We start from the raw sequence: 20971 nt of genomic DNA, 5'->3' as shown, positions 1-20971 counted from the left end.
CCACCCCCGAGTTAACCGAGTCTTAATCATGGGACACTTTACCTACCAACTGGTATGTCTTCGGCCTGTGAGAGGAAACCAGACCACCCAGAGGAAATCTACTACAAACTAAAAACAAACAGTGTCGGAATTGAATTCGGCACTCCAGAACTCTCCAAGCAGTGCTAGTGTCATGCTAACTGTTACGTTGTCATGGCGTTCATCTTGGTTCCCTTCTGCTTTCACCATGTGTGAATGTGAGTGTGCGTGAGTGTGTGTGTGTGTGTGTGTGTGTGTGTGTGTGTGTGTGTGTGTGTGTGTGTCTGTCTGTATGTGAGAGTGTGTGTGAGCGTGAGTCCGTGTGTATGTGAGTGTGTATGAGCATGTGTGTGTGAGTGTTTGTGTGTGAGTGTGTGTGTCTGTGTGTGTGTGAGTGTGTGTGTTAATGTGTGTATGAGTGTGTGTGAGTGTTTGTGTGTGTGAGTGTCTGTATTTGAGAGTGTGTGTGTGAGTGTGAGTCTGTGCATATGTGAGTGTGTATGATTGTGTGTGTGTGAGCATGTGTGTGTGAGTGTGTGTGTAAGTGTACAAGACAGTGTGTGTGAGTGTGTGTGTGTCCTGAATTACCCCTATGAACTGTACTCATTTACCCCTATTAACTGTGCTTTTGAAAAGAGAGAGAGAGAGTTATTTACCAACAACTTGTTTTTAAAAGATAGCGAGAGATGAAGACTAACTTTTGGACTGTCACCTTAAGGCACTGGAAGTAACTTTTGGATTTCTGCTGAGTTGGAGAGAGAGATGGCACCGAACAGCTCGTAAGTTGCTATGGTGACAGAAGGCGGCGTTATTTAATGGACAATTGATGTTATGATTTTTCCGGCAGCGTGTTGATACTTCCCTAGGACATTCACCTGCTTGTGATCTTCTTACACAGAGAGAGGAAGGAGGAGTTATTTGAATGACAGCTGGTATCCAGTACAGTGAGATAAATAGGAGGAGAGATGATATAGACCTTAGAGACATGTTTTGGACACTGAATGAGCATTGTTGTGCCCGCAGGAAAAGAGTGTTTTGGAGGATCGATCAGGCGGATTGATCAGTCGCTCTTGCAGTGAAAAGGAAAGGGGTTGACTGGTGGGGAGTTGTCCACATGTCCACCCTCGCCTGGATGATAGGTCCACCACAGAAAACCGGTCCCCTTTGTTAAAGTCACAGTCGGTGACTTTTAAAGGATTTCGGAGGACAACGAGAAGATCAACGGCGTCAGCTCACCTGAAGACTCAAATCTCTCCCTCTCTCTCTCTCTCCATCACTACTCCTTCTCTCTCTCCATCACTACTCAATACCATGAACTGAACTGAACTGAACTGAACTTTACTCATCATCGTAAGACTGTATCTTTTTACCCCTAGACTTAAAGAAGCTTGGTTTTTCATACATATATTTCCACACTTACTGATATACTCACTTATATATATATATAATCATTGCTAATCAGTTTGATTTATCTACATTTATACTACTGTATTGTGTAGTTACTAATAAATATTATTAGTTTATAGTAATACTGGACTCCAAAGTGTTTTCCATCTCTGCTGGTTCTTTATTCCCATCACGGGGTACTTGACAGTGTGTACATGTGTGTGTGTGTGAGTGTGTGTGTCTGTATGCATGTGTGTGTGAGTGTGTCTGTGTGTGTGTGAGTGTGTCTGTGTGTGAGTGTGCGTGTATGTGAGTGTGTGTATGATTGTGTGAGTGTGTGTACATGTGAGTGTGTGTATGATTGTGTGAGTGTGTGGGTGTGTGTGTCTGTGTATGTGAGTGTTTGCGTGTATGTGAGTAAGTGTGTGTGTGTGTGTGCGCGAGTGTGTGTGAATGTGTGTGAGTGTGTGTGTGAGTGTGCATGTGAGTCTGTGTGTGAGAGTGTGTGCAGGTTTGTGTGAGTGAGTGTGAGTGTGTGTGATTGTGTGAGCGTGTGTGTGTGTGGGTGTGTGTGTCTGTGTATGTGAGTGTTTCTGTGTATGTGAGTAAGTGTGTGTGTATGTGAGTGTGCATGTGAGTGTGTGTGTTCAGTGCATTTCATGCATGCTTTGAAAGGGAGAATTAAACCACACTAGTGCAAATCATCAGGACTTCCATAACCCTGCGATCTCTGTCTCGGAGGCCAATGTCAGAACAACTTTCAAGAGGGTGAACCCTTGCAAGGTGTCAGGCCCCAGTGGTGTGTATTGAAACCCTGTGCCAGCCAACTGACTGGAGTATTCATGGACATCTTCAACCTCTCACTGCAGCATTCTGAGCTTTGGGATCATCCTGGTGCGCAAGACAAGCAGGACGAGCTGCCTCGATGACTGTTACCCAGTGCCACTCACATCTGCTGTAATCAAGTGCTTCCAGAGGCTCCATTTTGTTGGGGTTTGAGGAGACTCCATGTGTCACCAAATACACACAAAGTTCTTCCAAGGGGCAGTGCTGGGCACTCTGAGTGGTGGCATCACAGTCTGGTGGGAAACTTCCAGTACACAGGATCACAAAGGTTACAGACTTCAGCAGTTCCACCATGGACACAACCTTCCCCAACCTCGAGCCGTCTCCAATAGGTGGCACCCATCACTAAGGACTCTCACTGTCTGAGTCATGCCCTCTTTTCATTACCACCACCAGGCAGGGGGCTCATCAGCCTGGAGAGCTGTAGTCACTGATTCCAGACAGATTCTGCCCTTCGCCACCAGGCTTCCCATCAACACTGCCCTACTGCTCCTTGTCTTTGCAATAGTTACTTACGTTTGTGAGTTATAGGCTTCGCCCTGTACTGCTACTGCAAATAATAAAATTCATGTCATCTGTCAGTGGTAGCTAATTTGTTTCTGTTCTGATTCCAATAGCAGCTGTTGGGTAACTGTGTGTATGCACACATTTCTGTGTGTATGTGTGTGTGTGTGTGTGTGTGTGTGTGTGTGTGTGTGTGTGTGCATGTGTGTATGCATGTGTGTGCGTACATGTGTGTGTATGCATGTGTGTGCGTTATTGTGTGTGCATGTGCATATGTGTGTGTATGCATGTGTGTGTGTGCACGCGTGTATGTGTGTGTTTGTGTTTGCATGTGTATGTTGGTGTGTGTGTGTATGTGTGTATGTGTGTGTGTGTGTGTGTGTGTGTGTGTGTACGTGTGCATGTGCTGGTGTGAATTCAATTCAAGTTTAATTGTGACTCAACCAGACACGGATACCCATGAATACAGCCAGACAAAACATTATAGGTTTCCCCCGCCATCCGAAGGTAGAGCGTTCCTATGAAACGGTTCGTAAGCCGGAATGTCATAAAGTGAAGAAGCAATTACCATTTATTTATATGGGAAAAATTTGTGAGCATTTGCAGACCCAGAAAATAACCTACCAAATCATGCCAAATAACATATAAAACCTAAAGTAGCAGTAACATATAGTAAAAGCAGGAATGATACGATAAATACACAGCCGATATAAGGTAGAAATACTTTTCTACAATAATTGCCGCACTGTCCACCACGGCAAAAATCTCACACATGCGCTCTTGGCAGAAACACTCTCTCCAGTAACCTTTAAGCTATGAAGTTGCCAAATCATACCAAATAACACATAAAAATACACAGCCTATATAAAGTGGAAATAATGTATGTACAGTGTAGTATCGCTTACTGGAATTAGGAAGACAGCGCTGAGCACACTGATTATGGTGTGTTAGGCTGAGTCGTTAGAGGTTGGGGTGGTGCAGTGGCCCCCACCCTCCGGGCAGTGACCGATATCGATCTGCGAAGCATGCAGGGGTACAGCTGTAGCCAGGACACACCCAACACATCTTTAAGAAAAAAGCCGAAATAAGCAAGCTAATTAATTAGGTGCCTCCCAGCACGTAAATTTCAGCCCAGATCAGAGGCGATGCAATCGGCAATCGCGTCTGATCTGGGCCGACATTTATGTGCCGGGTGGCACCTAATTAATTAGCTTGTTTAATTCGGCTTTTTTCTTAAAGATGTGCTGGGTGCATCCCGGCTACCGCTGCACCACTGCACCACTGCATTCTTCACGGCAAAGTATCGGAGGTTGGGGACCACTGGGGTGTCATCTCATCGTTGTCTGTTTCCATCAGGGCAGGCAGGTCATCTTCTTCTATATCTGCCTGCCTTGATGTCGAAGGTCGAGGTTCGTCGTCTGCTGTGGCTGATGTGGAATGTTTGAAAAACGACAGTATGCTTGACTGCTTAGCCTCGCGCATTTTTCTATCATACAGTTCTTTGTAAACATTCAAACCATCTTGCAAATATGCCTTAAACCAGCGTACCCTTTCAAGATTAAAGTCGTACTTTTCTGAAATAATTGCAGCGAAAATCTCATGCAGTTGCTTCACGTTCAGTTCCTGGACAACTTCGCTTTCAGTCCGTTCGCTATTGAGTTCAGTTTCGATTGTTATCCTTTCCTCTTCCACTTGCATCAGCTCTTCACCTATCAGTTCTTGGTCATGGGACGCCAAAACCTCTTCAACATCATCTTCGTCAACTTCCACAAGCCAAACTCACTTTGTCCTTACTTCGTTCACCACGGTCAAAACGCTTAATTATGTATAGTTTTACCCTAAGTATAACACCCTTACGAGTTCTTTTAGGCTTTTCCGATACCTTAGAATTCATCTTGCTAACGGATGCTTAAAATAAATCGACATAAAGCACAGATGTTCACAGGTACGTGCTTAAGCAATGCTGGCTAGAATGCAGTTCCAGGGAAGGAGCCTGGCTGCTCGGGGCGCGAGCTGGTTTTTTTCATGCGCTGCCTTTTATCATGCTCTGCCTTTTTGGTAACAGTGGAAACACCTCCTGTTAGCGAAAACAGGTAACTAATGTAGGTCTTTCGTAACAGCGAGGTTTCATAAAACGAACGTTGGAAAAGCAGGGGACACCTGTATTGTGGAGTTCAGGTGCAAAACACAGTACCAACAGTCACATACAAGAACCCATTCACAGGATAAATGAATCCCAACACCCCCCCACCCCCCACGACACCGCGTGTTGATATCCAGTCCTCACACAAGTCAACAGACCCATATAGAATGTCAGTAAAGTACAACAACACAGAATGCGCATGTGTATAATCCAGACACCCCCAGCCCACTGCGATCATCTGTCAACCCACCGCGGCGTCACTAAACAACACCATGGCATTGAGGTCCAGTCCTTACATACACAGGCACATATAGAATAATTAGCAAAAACACAACCAGATGAATACATATGTATAAAAATAATCCAGGCCCTTCAGTCCAATTGAACCCTCCAGTCAACCACAACAGCATTGCGCTACCCCTGGTAGAGCACGATGGCTCTCCCAGCGGAGTGACCCTGCAGCTTGAGCCCAGAGTCCATTGAGTGCTGCCAAAACATCTGCAGTCAACCACAACGGAGCTTGTCTTCTGTCAAGCAAAACCTGGGAGGGGACCGCCCCACCGCTCTCCTTCCTCCAGCAGCTGCAAGCAGGCAAAATGGCTTCAGGCCTAGTCCCCGCTACGACTGAGGACAGGGAGCTCCCCTGAGGCCTAGTCCCCGCTACGACTGAGGACAGAGAGCTCCCCTGCGGCCTAGTCCCCACTGCGACTGAGGACAGAGAGCTCCCCTGCGGCCTAGTCCCCGCTACGACTGAGGAGAGGGAGCTCCCCTGCGGCCTAGTCCCCACTGCGACTGAGGAGAGGGAGCTCCCCTGCGGCCTAGTCCCCGCTGCGACTGAGGAGAGGGAGCTCCCCTGCGGTCTGTCCCTGCTGTCATCCGTTAAGTCAGTGAATTGAACTTGCGGCATACTGAATGAACAATGTTCCAAGTGGTCTTGTGACCACAGGAAAAGCAACCATAATGGCCATTCGCTATTAGACTGTGAGCCTCCATTGACTCAGGCAGCAGTACGTCGCACAGCTCCTTTGTTATCTCCGTCAGCGAGCAACTCACTGATGGCGTGGACCTACAGTCCTTTGAGTGTTTGACATATAGCAGGATCTTGCGATTGTTATCCGCATGTTTAAGTAGAATAGTAGCACCTTTTCTTGACCCCATAGAAGCCACTGCCACCATCTTGCCGTAAACATGTGTCAGTATGCTTGTATGTGTGTGTACACGTGTTTATGTGTGTGTCTGTATCTTTGTGTACATCTGTCTGTGTGCATATAAGCATGTCTATGTGTGTGTGGATGCACCTGAGTGTCTGCAAGCCTCAGCAGACAGGCTAAAGGTGAGAAACCTAACCCCGTCCCCCCCACTCCCTCTGAAAGAGTGGCCTTTCAAAGGAGTCCAGTTTCATTAGTAACGCTATTGAATATCACAACTTTTTGTGAGCTTGTAAATTAGCATTGGATTGACATTCCATTCACAATTCAATGCCTAATAAGAGAGGCTGGATAAACTCCTTGGCAAGATGCCCTCTGTGAACAAATCCCTGACAGTGACAACAGACCAGTTTCCAGCGTCTTGTTCCTAAAAGTACCATAAATACTGCCCTTGTGCTCCAATGATTCAAGGCAAAAGGCAAAGCTGGAGACTGCTTTCAGACTGAATCCTCGGTCTCCAGTGCAAACCATCTTCCCCCTTGCGGCAGGAGGCATTTTGACTTTTTGACCTCAATTGCTGCAATGTTGCTCACGTGCTCCCATGTGGGAGGGTTCTGTTCCGCTGCTATACTCTCATCTGTATACCCTTTCAGTTTCTGTTCATCAATCCCCTTCAAAATGCCCTATGCAAGGTTCTGCTTCAGGATCTCCAACGCTTGCGAAAAAGTCCCTACTTCCACTTCCAGATAAGGGGCTCTCTATGACAGACACGAGGCAGAAATCACATGTTCTTCTGCTCAGTGCTGGTCAAGATGTATGATGGGATACCCATCTCTCCATCCTTGATGCTGCCACTAGATCCAGACCCGATATCACCTGGCTTTTTTTTAATTGATTCATTTCAGGCATCACTGCCCATCCCTAGTTGCCCTTGAGAAGGTGATGCAAGCCAGCTGTCTTAGTGGTGGTACTTCCACAGTGCAGCTCGGGGACTTAGACCCCGGACATCTGATACGTGATACGTGACTTGAAGGAGAGTCTGCAGTGGGTGATGTTACTAAGCTCTTAGTTTCTCTTGGTAGTAGAGGTAGCACATTTGGCAGCTGTAATCAGCAAGTCTTTTTGGTGATGCCTCACCTATGCATCTGAGACTTGGTGGGGTGGCATTGGGCTGTCAGGATGAGGGTGATTCCCCACAGGATACATGAACTCTGACCTCTTCTCATAGCCATGGTATTTACTTCTCTGATCCATCTGAATTTTTGATCTGAGTTTAAACCTATTACCAAGGTGATAGATATTGATGTTATTTCTTGATTCCAGACTTTATCCACTTGTGCATCATTGCCCTGGTGAGACGTGTACACAATGGGTCTCTTTTGACTGTCAGCTCTCACAAGACATGCACGAGTATCCAAGGCATCAGGTGTCAATGTACATTCATCCACGGTATCATCGTGAACTAGGAGAACCTCAAGGTTTCTTGGATTCATCCCATTTAGTTGTTGCTCCTCACTCAGGATCCACGTCACATCCTTTGTGAGAACTACAACAAGCACCATGGCGGGATTGGGAAGGATTTCTGAGGAACACTGTCCCACTGACCTTGGCTCAGCTACATTTTCAGGCTCTGCTTTGTCCCTTCACCGACTGCAAGCCACTGGCATTTAACCTTCAAGCCAAAGTCCAGTGTTTCGTCTTGGACAAGAATGCACAGTCAGTTTGCATTCTATTTAACTCGTTGGCCGAACACTTCTTCTGAAATCATAACCTTTTAATTCTGCTCTGTTCTACTCTTAGCAAATATTTTGGTTATACCTCAGTAAATCTTTCATTAGCACTTATCCATGGTTGTGCTGAGGACTTCCTCCACTGTGCATATTTGTGTAGAGCAAAGATCCTTGTGTGAACATGAATGGTAGGGTACTGGTGGCTTTGTTTGTCCACATTCAATTATGCATGGGCAAGATTTATTTTTGTAAGTACACTTGATCTTCACGTGCAAGCCTTGTGCAGATAATCTAGGCATCTGTTAGTCTTGTGAGACCATGGATTTGCGCCTCGGAAGGTTTCCAGGGTGCAGGCCTGGGCAAGGTTGTATAGGAGACTGGCAGTTCCCCTCTTCACGACAGCGATGTTGTCCAAGGGAAGGGCACTAGGACCCATACAGCTTGGCACTGGTGTCGTCGCAAAGCAACGTGTGGTTAAGTGCCTTGCTCAAGGACACAACACGCTGCCTCAGCTGAGGCTTGAACTAGCGACCTTCAGATCACCAGACCAACGCCTTAACCACTTGGCCACGTGCCAAACGCAGATAATACCTAACGCCTATACTCTGATTTTGTATAGCTCTCATCTGCCCACTTTCATATCTTACCTGAGCTCTTCAGTGTTCCTAGTGCTGTCTGCCTTTATGCCAGGTTCCCAGCATCTATTGTTTCATTGTTGTGGCCCTCCTACTCTAATTCAGAGTCTTAAGCACCTCCTTCTCTTCAAACTTCTCCACTCAGCCTTCAGGGTAGAGGTGATGGCTCTAAGCTTGTAATAAACTGGCTTTCATCTGTTCTCATTGGATTTCCAGTACCTGCAGAATCTCTCGGGCTTTGCGATTGGCATATGTCAGATTTATCCAACTTTGAAAAAAATCAGCACTCAGGGCATGCTTCCAGTTCAGACAGAGCTGTCCTGGCCAGCCCACCAGGCCTCTTTTCATAGTTCGCCCCAACTCTGTGCAGCTGTACTTGAACATCTGTCTTTGTTGTGTCCACCCAGTTCCCGAATGCACCACCACACTCTGCAGGCCTGTTGTTTCGAAATGCCTCCTGTAATTCCTTGTGTTATTTGTTTTGGCCTTTAATCTGCAATTTATTGCAAGCCTTGGATCTGTAAGCTGTCAAGGTGAGACAATATTTTTCACAACAACCACTCAGCTGTTTTAAACTCATAAGGCTGTGGTAGTTGAAAGTCTTTGGAACTTCATAAGAGCCAACTGAACTGGTCTCACCCAGACCACTTCAGACTTGCTCCAGTGGCGTTGCAATTTGCTATACTTGCCTCACTGTGGATTGCAGCCATTCCTCTCTGTTGTGGCAGACAGTATTCTCCAGCTTTCTTGGATGCCGTTTCCATTGACACAGCGGTCTCGTGCACACGTTTGGATGTCAGATCTTGCATGCTCAACAGCTTTGGCTGATTTAGTTCATCAGCTAGTCCAGTCACAAACATTGTGAAAGGCAATATTGAAAAACTGCAGAGAGGTTTAAATTCTGTAAAGAAGCAACATACTTATGAAATAGCCCAAGCTTAGACCAAAAGACATAGAAGCAGAATTAAGCCAAATGCTGCATCAAGTCTGCTCCACCATTCCATCATCGCAGATTCATTATCCCTCTCGACACCATTCCCCTGATTTCTCCCTGTAACCTTTAGTGCCATTGCAATCAAGAACATTTCAACCTCCATTTTAAATATACCCAATGAAATGACCTCCACAGTTCTCTGTGGCAATGAATTCACCACCCTCTGGCTAAATAAATTCCTCCTCGTCTCTATTCTAAATGGATGTCCCTCTATTTGGAGGCTGTGCCCTCTGCTCCTAAACTCCTCCCCCCCCTCCATAGCAAATGTCCTCTCCGCATCCACTCTATGTGGGTCGGAGTTCTGAGTTGTCCTCTGTAAGCAGTCCACCCTATGGAATGCAAGAGTTTTTTCCAGCTCCTCCCACAGTCCAAGGAGTCCAAGGATCTACCGCATAGGTTAATTAGTCATTGTAAATTGTCCCGTCACTAGGCTAGGGTTAAATAGGTTAGGGTTAATTGAGGTCATGGGGTTGCTGGGTGGCATTGCTTGAAGAACTGCAAAGACCTACTCCGTGCCGTATCACGAAATAAATAAACAAACAAAAATAAATAAATAAACAAACAGACAAACAAATAAATAAGAGACGCCAAGGCTGGTTGGGGCCAGTGTGTTTCCCCAATCTTACTCAACAGGAACATGCCTGAACCAGTTGCTTCAATGAAGGTAGACAGTGCTGCCTATTGTCACTGTAACCTGTTGTGCTTTGTATGTCAATAGAATACGCCAAGGCCTTCAGGTAACCAAACACCAACCTCCAGCTAAGAAACAACTATAACCTGCCAAACAAGAGTCATCAGTGTCCAGAAATCCAGAAGAGGTGCCATCTGAGATCCCGTCTTTGTTGTCAGTTTGTCGTTGCCATTGACAGAGAGAAAAAAAATCAACGTTCACTTGTAGAACAGACATTTAACTATCATCCACACTGAGGGTCTCTGCCTTCATTAAACAGGCACAATGCAACAGTTACTTGTTTGATAGGTTTGCTTTTATATTTGCAGTATATTTACTGTGTTTTTATGTTTGTTGTGTGTTTGCATACTGCATCAGATCCAGAGTAACAACCGATTCATTCTCTTTTGCACTGGTGCACTGAAGAATGACAATAAACAGTCTTGAATGGTGAAAAATGTTCTGACTTCCTCTGGTTCTCTCTCCACCCAAGTGAAATGGATAAACTGGTAAATATTTTATTATCGTCACAAGGGCCAAGGTGCAGTGGGAATCTCGGTTTTTCATTCAACAGTGCATTGAGGTACGACAAAGTAAAACAGTAACAGAATGAATGCAAAATAAAGTGTGGCAGTCACAGGCGAAGTGCAGTGCAGAAAGGTGAAAGGTGAAACCAGGTGGACTGTGAGGTCAAGAGCTCATTTTCCCTTACAGGTACAAGGGCATTACTCAATAGTCATATGACGGTGGGACCAAAGCTGTCTTGATCCGAGTGGTATGTGTTTTGAAGTTTTTGTGCCTTCTGTGCAATAGGAAACAGAAGAAGAGAGAATTTCAGACGAGGTTATTTTTGTTGTTTTACCGAAACCTGCTTAGTGTTCCCAGCATTTTCTGGGTTTTTTTGCACCAGGATATGTTCCAAATTTCTACTGTATGCTCTCTCTCATTGCGAACATGTAAACAAATCATATTTGGCTCGTCACAGGGAGGAAGCACGCCTGACGCAAAGAGTTAATGTGAAGCTGCCTGCAGACTGAGTCCGTCAGCTGCTGGGTGTCAGCCAAAGTCCAGGCTTGTGTGCTGCTGTGCTTGGCTCAGATGCTCTCCAGCAACACATAAACTGCCTTTGGATGAGACCACTCACTGATATTTTGACACAGACTATTAGTTTCTGAAGAAATGCTTTGCGGACTTGTGCTTTCCCACGGGCACTTGTTTACATGACTGCACATATAAAAGAATGACTTTGTATGCCGCAGTGACCTTTAGTCAGGATATACTAGAGGCAAATATAGCTAGGATGTTCATATGCTGGTAAACACCACAATGTAAACATATTCCAGCACATGAATACATTGCCAACAGTGGGATAAATTGTTATTGTGAAATCCTCAACTTTTTCCTGTTTAATAGCCATTATTGTGTTGATAGAGGCTGTGCAAGCCTTGCCCCTTCAGGTCAGATGTTTTGTGTAATCCCATTCAGCAAATGGCCAGCATCTTATTAAATCACCACAGGTCAACGTCTAAGGGTTTCCAACCCTGGTACAACTAACTGACACATTGAGGTGTGGAAAGGATAGAAAGGTGAAGGAACCATGGTAGGCAAGAGATGTGGAACATCTAGTCAAGAGGAAGGAGCAAGTTTAGGAAGCAAGGATAAGGCAAGGCCGTTGATAGTTTTAAGGTAGCAGGAAGGAACTTGAGAAGGGACTTAGGAGTGCTAGAAGGAGACATTTGAAGGCCTTGGTAAGTGGGATTAAGGAAAGCCCCATACATGAAGAACAGGAGGGTGACTAGAGTCAAGGTAGGACCAATCATGGATAAAAGAGGAACCATGTGCCTGGAGGTGAAGGAAGTAGGGGAGGTTGTTCTGTATTCACCAGTGAGAGGGACCTTGATGAATGTGAGGACACTCTAGAACAGGCTAATACGTTGGAACGCGTCAACGATAAGAAAGAGGATGCACTGAAGCATTTGAAAAGCATTAAGATAGATAAGTCCCCAGGGCCCAACAGAATATAGTTTTGGTTACAATAGGATGCAAGGAAAGAGTTTGCAGCACGTTCGCTGATGATCAGTGATGATCCTTGTGTCCACACTGGCCACAGGAGTATTACCTGAAGATTAGCAGGTGGAAAATGTTGCTCTTTTGTTCAAGAAACATAATAAGGATAATCCTGGGAGTTATAGACCAGTGAGGTTTATGTCAGTCATGAGCAATCTGTTGGTAGAAACATTATTTATGAGCATTTGAAGAAGCATTGTCTGATTAAGAAGAGCCAGCATGGCTCTGTGAGGGCAGGTCATATCTCATGAGTTCTTCAGGGAAGTGACAAACAAATCGATGAAAGTAGAGCAGTGGATGTGATGTATATGATTTTAGTAAGGCTTTTGACAAGATTATCCGTGGTAGGCTCATTGAGAAAGTCAATATTCAAAATTCAAAGTAGATTTGTTATTGGAGTATGCATGCAGTGCACAACCCTGAGATCATCTTTCCACTGACAAAGAAACACCATGGAACCCGTTCAAAGAAAACATCGAAGATCCAAAGTGCAGAAAGAGAACGAATTGTGCAAATGGCAAAACAGAGAATATAAGACAGTAAACCACAGAGTCACTGGAACAGTCTAGAAATGTTTGGCTTAGTTCAGTTTAGGAGACATGGGATCCAGGAAAACGTGGATGCATGGATTCAGAATTGGCTTGCACACCAAAGCAGAATGTGGTAGTAGATGGGGTGTGTTCTGCCTGGAGATTTTTAACTAACGGTGTTCTGTAGGGATCTGTTCTGGGACTCCCGCTCTTCCTGATTTTTATAAATGACTTTGATGAGGATGTGGAAGGGTGGGTTAAAAAGACTGCAGGTGGCATAAAGGTTGGAGGTGTTGTGGGTAGTGTAGAAGGTTACAATGGGACATTGACAGGATGTAGAGCTGGGCTGAGAGGAGGCAGATGGAGTTCAATCCAGAAAAGTGTGAAGTAACACACTTTGGAAAGTCAAACTTATAAAACAGAGTATAATGTTAATAGCAGGATTCTTAGCTGTGCAGAGCAGCCTGAAGTAGAAGGAGATGAATTATTGACTCCAAACTTTCTGCATAATCACTCAACCAGTCGAACTGCACCTGCACGTAACAAGAGCTGTATCACTCATCTCCTTCTACCTTAGGCCACAAAATTATCAATCACCCCTGCTGTGGACCACCTTCTGGAGGTCCAAGACGTCGACTTCGACAAAGAAGGGATCTGTATGCTCCGTGACCGCTGGACTGTGTGTGTAAATGTAGGAGGGACTATGTTGAAAAATAAATGTGCTCGGTTTTCTAAAATTGACTCTTTCTACCTTAGGCCTCGGACTTATCAATCACCACGTAGCAATCCCTAATCCTAGGCTGATCACAGGACAATTTACGATAGAAAATTAATCCACCAACCGGTACGTCTTTGGACTGCGGGAGGAAACCAGAGCACCCAGAGGAAACCCACACAGTCCCTGGGAGAACGTACAAGCCCCCTTCAGGAATTGAACCTGGGTGACTGGCACTGTAAAGCACTGTGCTAACCACTACACCACCATGCCGTACATACTGGGACATGAGTTGTTTCCATTAACACCCTACACACGTAAGGAGGTGCTGGGTGGGGGCAGCCAGTATGATTTGTCACACATTCCGGTGCCGATATAGCCTTCCCACAATTCTCAGCGGAACAACACAGAACACAAGAAAACAAGCAAATCAAGCTCCTCCACACTCCCACATGCACATGGAGAGTTCTTCAACCCCAGACAGGCTTCCATCTCCAGGTGTCAGCTGTCAGGCTTCGACTTCCGGACTTCTGAAACACAGTATCACTGTCAATGGAAACAGTCCCATTGACAATGGAAACACAGTACCACTGACAATGGAAACACTGTCCCATTGACATTGTAAACACAGTCCCACTGACATTGTAAACACAGTCCCACTGACATTGTAAACACAGTCCAATTGACAATGTAAACACAGTCCCACTGACAATGGAAATACAGTCCCACAGACAATGGAAACACAGTCCCACTGACAATGGAAACAAAGTCCCACAGACAATGTAAACACAGTCCAATTGACAATGTAAACACAGTCCCACTGACAATGGAAACACAGTCCCACAGACAATGGAAACACAGTCCCAGTGACAATGGAAACAAAGTCCCACAGACAATGGAAACACAGTCCCACAGACAATGGAAACATTGTCTCACTGAAAATGGAAACACAGTCCCACAGACAATGGAAACACAGTCCCAGTGACAATGGAAACCAAGTCCCACTGACATTGTAAACACAGTCCCAGTGACAATGGAAACACAGTCCCACTGACAATGGAAACACAGTCCCACTGACAATGGAAACACTGTCCCATTGACATTGTAAACACAGTCCCACTGACATTGTAAACACAGTCCCACTGACATTGTAAACACAGTCCAATTGACAATGTAAACACAGTCCCACTGACAATGGAAATACAGTCCCACAGACAATGGAAACACAGTCCCACTGACAATGGAAACAAAGTCCCACAGACAATGTAAACACAGTCCAATTGACAATGTAAACACAGTCCCACTGACAATGGAAATACAGTCCCACAGACAATGGAAACACAGTCCCACTGACAATGGAAACAAAGTCCCACAGACAATGTAAACACAGTCCAATTGACAATGTAAACACAGTCCCACTGACAATGCAAACACAGTCCCACAGACAATGGAAACACAGTCCCAGTGACAATGGAAACAAAGTCCCACAGACAATGGAAACACAGTCCCACAGACAATGGAAACGTTGTCTCACTGAAAATGGAAACACAGTCCCACAGACAATGGAAACACAGTCCCAGTGACAATGGAAACCAAGTCCCACTGACATTGTAAACACAGTCCCAGTGACAATGGAAACACAGTCCCACTGACAATGGAAACACAGTCCCACTGACAATGTAAACACAGTCCCACATACAATGGAAACACAGTCCCACTGACAATGGAAACACAGTCCCACTGACAATGGAAACAAAGTCCCACTGACAATGGAAACTGTCCCACAGACAAGGAAGCACAGTCCCACAGACAATGGAAGCACAGTCCCACAGATATTGGAAACACTGTCTCACTGACAATGGAAACACAGTCCCACAGACAACGGAAACACAGTCCCACTGACAATGGAAGCATTGTCCCACAGATAATGGAAACACTGTCTCACTGACAATATCAGTGGAACTGTGTTTCTATTGGCAGTGATACTGTGTTTCCATTGTCAGTGGAACTGTGTTTACATTGTCAGTGAGACAGTGTTTACATTGTCAGTGAGACTGTGTTTCCATTGTCAGTGGGACTGTGTTTCCATTGTCATTGAAACTGTGTTTCCATTGCAGTGGGACTGTGTTTCTATTGGTGGTGAAACTGTGTTTATTTTGTCAGTGGGATTGTGTTTCCATTGTCAGTAAGACTGTGTTACATTGTCAGTAAGTCAGTGTTTCCATTGTCAGTGTGACTGTATTTCCATTGTCATTGGGACTGTGTTTACACTGATAGTGGACCTGTGTTTACATTGTCAGTGGGACTGTGTTTCCATTGTCATTGGAACTGTGCTTCCATTGTCAGTGGGACTGTGTTTACATTGTCACAGGACTGTGTTTCTATTGGCAGTGAAACTGTGTTTATTTTGTCAGTGGGATTGTGTTTCCATTGTCAGTAGGACTGTGTTATATTGTCAGTGTGACTGTATTTCCATTGTCATTGGGACTGTGTTTCCATAGTCAGTGGAACTGTATTCCTATTGTCATTGAGACTGTGTTTACATTGTTAGTGGACCCGTGTTTACATTGTCAGTGGGACTGTGTTTATATTGTTAATGGGCTTGTGTTTACATTGTCAATAGGACTGTGTTTATATTGTTACTGGGACTGTGTTAACTTTGATACTGGGTCTGTGTTTGCATTGTCTGTGTGACTGTGTTTGCATTCTCAGAGAAACTGTGTTTCCATTGTCAGTGGGCCTGTGTTTTCATTATTACTGGGACCGTCTTTACAATGTCTGTACGACTGTGTTGACATTGTCACTGGGATTGAATTTGCATTGTCAGTAAGATTGTGTTTGCATTGTCAGTAGCACAGTGTTTACACTGACAGTGCGACAGTCTCTACTACTAGATCCAGTTCAAACCGTGTAATCACATTCGCTAGCGACACATCCGCAGCTGACCTCATCAACAATGATGATGAGACAGCTTAGCGAGGGGAGGCAGAGAAGCTGGTCGAAAGGTGGGGGCACAGCAACTTGAGTCTCAATGTGGACAAGACCAAAGAGATGATTGTGTGACTTTAGCAAGATGCATCTGACCACTCTCACTGTATGTAAATAAGAAACAGAATCAAGTTTAATATTACTGGCAAATGTCATGAAATTTGTTTCTATGCAGCAGCAGTACAATGCAAACATAGTAATAAAATCTGTGAATTCCTGTAGGAAAAGCCTCCAAAGTGAAGAGGGTTAGGAGCACAAAGCTTCCGAGAGCGCACATGAAGGATGATCTCACCTGGTCCCTCTACACCAGGGTTTCCCAATTATTTTCCACAAGGGCCAAATTATGTCAAGCATGCCAAGCCAAGGGCCAAAATGTCCAGGGTTTCTTTTCATTGTGCTAGTAAGTTGTTTTATGGGCAGATGTTGTTGCTGATATTACCATTATTATTATTATTAGTAGTAGTAGTAGTAGTAGTAGTAGTAGTAATGGTGGTGGTAGTAGGTCTGCGATTCTCAAAGCCTGTGTTGTGGGTCATACAAGAAAAGAAATGCACTTTTGAGACAAAATAAGTCCAAAACCAGCCATTTAATTATGACTGTGGCTATCACAACTGTCAGCTGTCACATTGAGAACTCATCTGGGACTTAAAATACATGCATACACACACACACACACACACACACACACTGTAAACATGGTAGTCTTCACCACTTCTCTTCCACACAAGGTATTTTAGTAGTACTGGCTTTTCCATTGGTTCTGTTCTCTCATTTAATCTATTTTTTTCTTTTTAATTAAGCTATGTAGCATTTCAAGTATCAAGTGTAGCTATAAATGAAATTATCAGTATTATTGTTGTTGTAATATTATTATTATACCACAATAAGATTGACAAATGGACAAAAATAAATTGATTCACTCACGAATCAGTGAGAGAAGTGACAGCAATGGGATGAGGCAATCCTTCTGATGTCGGGCCTGTATTCTGTTGCGGCAATCCTGAGGCACTGGCCAAGATGTGCATTGGAGAGACTGTTTCTATCTTGGTTCTTGATGGAGTTCATTGAAGAAAACGATGACTCTCATATGTACGTGGAGGGGAACGGTGTGAGTTGGAGCATTGCAATAGCTCTGGTGTTTTTGAATTGAGCTTGGGCAACCACGTTGATCCAAAAGTCACTCACCCCAATGTCCCTGTGTTGTGCTTTGAGCAAATCAGATGTTCCCATTTCCAAGACCTCCATCTGAAGAGTCGCCTCATCTACGGAAGGCACCAGCCTTTTGGCCTCTGCAGTCCACTGGCCGTCAGCCGAAACGGAGAACGGCTGTCTCAGGAAGAGGAGGATGTCACCTGAGAGCTTAGGGGAGCTTTCAAATCATTCCCTGAAGTTTTCTGCCAGGCTCGTCACGAAATCCTTCATCACTGCATCCTCCTGCATTTCGTTCTTCTCACAATGCTCCCGCAGACGTGGCAAGTGCAACTTTCCCTCGTGAATCTCTCTCCAAAAGGCTCAGCTTTGACCAGAAGGCTCCAATCGCCTCGTACATGTCCGCAACAGTGTAGTTGTTGCCTTGTAATTGCAGATTAAGTTGATTTAGATGAGACATGATGTCAGACAAAAAAAGAACATGTGCCATCACCTTGTTGTCACTTAAAAACCTCTTAAATCCTCGGACTTTCTGGCTCTGCAGGCTGGATAAAAATGGCACAAGCTCATCGTGCAGGTCACACACCCTCTCTAACACACGGCCTTTGCTCAGCCAGCGAACATCATTATGCAGCAAAAGATCTTTGTGTTCCGCTGACATTTCCTCCAGCAATGCTCTGAAAAGGCAATGTTGCAGACTAGAACTCCCATGAATGAAATTTACCAGTCTCGTCACAGTATCCACCGCCTCTTTCAATTCCCCACACAGTTTAGCGCACAACACTGATTTGTGAACAATTCAATGAAATGCCAAGTGTGCTGGGTTAACAGCAGCAAACCTGCTTACCAAGCCCTTGTGTTGTCCCACCATCGACAAAGCCCCATCGGTGACAACGGACACAATTTTGCTCACATCCAAGCCATTCTTCTCAAAGAACTGTGTCAATTCGTTAAAAATTATTTCCCCAGTTGTGCGCCCAGGCAGAGGAAGCAAACAAAGTAGCTCTTCCCGAAACGTCTTCCCATCAAAAAATCTTGGGAACACAGACAGCTCTTCCATATCGGTTCGGTCACAGGACGAGTCTATGGCTAGTGATATGGCTTCTGCTTTCTCCAAACTGGTGAGTAGATTGGAGAAACACTCCTCCGTTAAAACATCTACTCTTCTTGTTGCCGTGTTAGCCGACAATGGCACCATCTTTAATAGCTCCACAACCATTTTCTTTGTTTTCTCATCATGACTTAAAACTTGGCCAACCATATCAATTGCACACGTTTTAATCAACTCGGCTTCAGCGACTGGCTTCTTAGCTTTGGCAAGATTCCATGACACATGCAATGACGCAGCTGTTGTGCTCTCTTGTGCAGATGTTGACTTACAGATAGTAGAAACAGAGTGCCTGTATGATGTTATCATAGTTGCAATTTTTTGTTTGCGTTGATCTGATTTTGCAGGGTAGTTAGCATTAAAACTGGCAGCATGCATAGTGTTGAAGTTCCACTTTAGATTTTCTGCTTCTATGCGCAATCTACGGGGGCGTAGGTCGAGTGTACAGTGTGGGATGAGGTTAAAATAAATTAGAGCAGCACGCACTTTATTTACATGTTATGACAGGTGCGTTCACGTAAGTGCCAATGGGTCAGCGCGGTCCGGACCTCGCCCGCAGTCCGTCTATTGGGGTTGTCTGCTCTACACCATCTTTTTTGGTCAAGAAAGCACAGCAGTGTCTCCACTTCCTGAGAGATGCTTCCTCCTCCCCTGGCCAATCTAACAAAATTTTACGGAAGCATGATCAAGAATGCCCTGATCAGCTGCCCTGGACTCTGGTAATGGAATTGCAAGGCGTTAGCACCAACTCGAGACAAAAGTTTGTAAGGACTGCTGAGACGATCTCTCTTTCACCCATCAAAGTTCAAAACGTTCAAAGTATAAAGTAAAATTTATTATCAGAGTGCATACATGTCATCACAGGCAACGCTGAGATTCTTTTTCTGTGGGCATGCTTAGCAAATTTATAGAACAGTAACTGTAAACAGGATCTGTAAACTGTAAACATCAGGAACTGTAAACTGTAAACAAAGTGCAAGTGCAGATAATAAATAAATAGAAATAATTAACAAGCATGAAATAACAAACTAAGAGTCCTTAAATGAGTGTAGCTATCCCTTTTTGTTCAACAGCCTGATGGTTGAGGGTAGTAACTGTTCTTGAACCTGGTGGTGTGGGTCCTGAGACTCCTGTAGCTTCTACCTGATGGCAGCAGCGAGAAAAGATCATGGCCTGAGTGGTGAGGATCTTTGGTGATGGAGGCTGCTTTTCTACAGCAATGTTTCATGAGGATGTGCTCAATGGTTGGGAGGGTTTTATCTGTGATGTACTGGGCCGAATCCACTACCTTTTGTAGCATTTTATGTTCAAAGGCATTGGTGCTCCCATACCAGGCCATAATCCGGCCAGTCAGCACACTTTCCACCACACATCTATAGAAGTTTGCCAAGGTTTTCAATGACATGCTGAATCTCTGCAGACTCCTGAGGAAGAATTACATTAGATTATAGATTAGATTATGAGGAGAGGCCCTGTCGTGCTTTCTTTGCAATTATATTTATATGATGGGTCCAGGACAGGCCCTCTGGGAGAGTGACACCTGGGAATTCAAAGCTACTGACTCTCTCCACAACTGATCTTCTGATGATCACTGGCTCATAAACCTCTGGTTTCCCTCTCCTGAAGTCTACAATCAGTTCCTTGGTCTTATTGACATTGAGTGAGAGGTTGTGTAATTACACCTCTCAGCCAAACTTTCACTCTCCCTCCTGTGTGCCGATTCAGGACCCCCTTTGATACAGTCCACAACAGTGGTGTCATCAGCAAACTTGAGTGTGGTGTTGGAGCTGTGCTTAGCCACACAGTCACAGGTGTGAAGAGAGTAGAGCAGGGGGCTAAGCACACAGCCCTGTGGTAAGACAATGGAGGAGATGTTTTTGCCAATCTGAACTGACTGGGGTCTACAAGTGAGGAAATCCAGGATCCAATTGCTCAAGGGGGTATTGAGGCCCAGGTCTTGGAGTTTACTGATTAGTTTTGAGGGGGTGATGGTGTTAAATGCCAGGCTGTAATCGATAAAGAATATCCCGATGTAAGCAACTTTGCTATCTCGACGTTCCAGGGCTGTGTGAAAAGCCAACGAGATAACATCTGCTGTGGTCCTGTTGCTCTGGTTGCTGAACTGCAGTGAATCCAAGTCACCACACAGACAGGAGCTGATAAGCTTCAACACCAGCCTATCAAAACATTTCATCACTGTGGATGTCAGTGCCACTGGGCGATAGTCGTTTAGACAGGTTACCACACTCTTCTTTGGCACTGGTATGATTGAAGCCTGCTTGAAGCAGGTGGGTACCACACACTGCCAGAGTGAGAGGATGAAGATATCTGAACACACCA

The 20971-nt window shown here is 44.9% G+C and overlaps 1 long non-coding RNA gene across 1 annotated transcript in view; it reads right to left on the bottom strand.

Moving 5' to 3' along the window:
• The window catches only part of LOC140199186 (uncharacterized), a 56291-nt gene extending 37502 nt beyond the window's left edge, over window positions 1-18789 (bottom strand). Inside the window, exon 1 of the long non-coding RNA XR_011886369.1 lies at window positions 17299-18789. This is a non-coding gene — a long non-coding RNA (uncharacterized lncRNA). The remainder of the gene's footprint in view (window positions 1-17298) is intronic.
• Between the last annotated feature and the right edge of the window lie 2182 nt (window positions 18790-20971).

The sequence above is a fragment of the Mobula birostris genome, chromosome 6 (genome assembly GCF_030028105.1).
Source record: "Mobula birostris isolate sMobBir1 chromosome 6, sMobBir1.hap1, whole genome shotgun sequence".
Lineage (NCBI taxonomy): Eukaryota > Metazoa > Chordata > Chondrichthyes > Myliobatiformes > Myliobatidae > Mobula > Mobula birostris.
This window is presented reverse-complemented; position numbering and strand designations above follow the sequence as displayed.